Here is a 1,493-nt window from a genome sequence, read left to right on the forward strand (position 1 = left end):
TGTAAACATAGCTGGTATAATTTTACTTATTAAAGCTCATAATCTTACCACTTGAAAGTTAACATCACTAGACCTGAAGCTGCTGGTAGACATCGCGGTTGGAATTATCAAAGGTTTTTGACACCTGAGAGACACCGTAGCGTTTGGAAGTGGGGGTGGGGGTGGGGGGAGGACCAGGGAGGATGATTCAACCACTAGATGTCGCTGAAAACAACTAATCCTACACACTGTGCCTTTAAGGTAGAGACACTGGATAACAGGTGACATTCACAGGTATGATGAGCAGGTGAGATGAGATGTGCCCTGGAGTTAGAACAGGAGGTGAACCCAYAGGAAGCTTAGATGGACGTTGTGACAACAATAATAGTTGACTAATCGCCTTATTAGAAAAATAATCAGAGATTAGTCGACTATCAAAACAGTCATTAGTTGCAGCCCTAATCAAAACAGATAAACAAACGTAAAAAGCAGAACTTGGAAAAAGAAGGCTTCAGTGGAAAGGCAAATCAAGTGACAGGATAAATAAAAGTGAGGAAACAAACTAACGGCACAGACTGAAATGAATGATCAGACAGCAAACACAGGAACTAAAATATTTAAAGAACTCTTCTCTTCTATAAGTCCTCTGTAAATAACTCCATAAATAAATAAAACTGTTTCCCAAAGAACTGACAGATCAGCCAGGTAACAACTGATGGTATCATGTAAAATCATAAAGAAATATTGTTTCCTTAAAACTAAGATTCACTAGTTTGGTTTCAGTTGGAAGTTATGAAGAAAACCTAACAGATGACAGAGAAATCCAACATTTCTGCAGGTCAGACAGTTCAGTTCTCCTTGAGCTTTCCTCATGACAACAAATAAAACTGATCCCATCACAGGAACAAGATTAGGCACCAACACATGATTTTGACTGTCTAATATAAAGCTCAGCTACCCTTTGTTCTGTAACAGCATCAAATAAATTTGATTAAAAAACTGTTTGTCAGGATCACGACAGTGCAATGGTGTTGTGAAGTCAAACAGTTTTTTATTCTCCAGAAAGTAATGCACACTGTCTTCATCCCTGTTTACGTTGTTTAAAACACACACAGAGCCAGGATGAAGGCTGTGTTTCCAGTGAACTACTTGGTGATTGTTATACGACAATCAGAGGGAACCTCACTGACCGTTGACCTGGTTTTGTTTCTGTACAAATACTAAGAATTGTTATATTTAACAAGCTTTGATTAACCTCTGATGGCCGGGGGCTGTGTGAAGTTGTGCCAACATCCTCAATAAAATCAAAGCACAAAATGACAGACTTTCCCACACTTCTTCTCAGACAAACATGATGTGTGTGTGTTTTAAGTCAGAGGGCTGGCTCAGCATGTGCTATGGTGCAAATTTCCAAAACAACACACACAGATCTGGGGTCGGATTTATAAAACTGGCGTATGTACAATTTGAGTCCAGAAACTTGCGTACGCCACTTTTTACGCCAAGGTTGTGAT

The 1,493-nt window shown here is 39.4% G+C and overlaps 1 protein-coding gene across 1 annotated transcript in view; it reads right to left on the minus strand.

The window, feature by feature from the left end:
- The window catches only part of LOC106524673 (xenotropic and polytropic retrovirus receptor 1 homolog), a gene marked incomplete in the record, with an annotated part of 79,454 nt that overhangs the window by 46,394 nt on the left and 31,567 nt on the right, over positions 1–1,493 (minus strand).

This window comes from Austrofundulus limnaeus, unplaced genomic scaffold, assembly GCF_001266775.1.
Source record: "Austrofundulus limnaeus strain Quisiro unplaced genomic scaffold, Austrofundulus_limnaeus-1.0 Scaffold195, whole genome shotgun sequence".
In the NCBI taxonomy this organism is placed as follows: domain Eukaryota; kingdom Metazoa; phylum Chordata; class Actinopteri; order Cyprinodontiformes; family Rivulidae; genus Austrofundulus; species Austrofundulus limnaeus.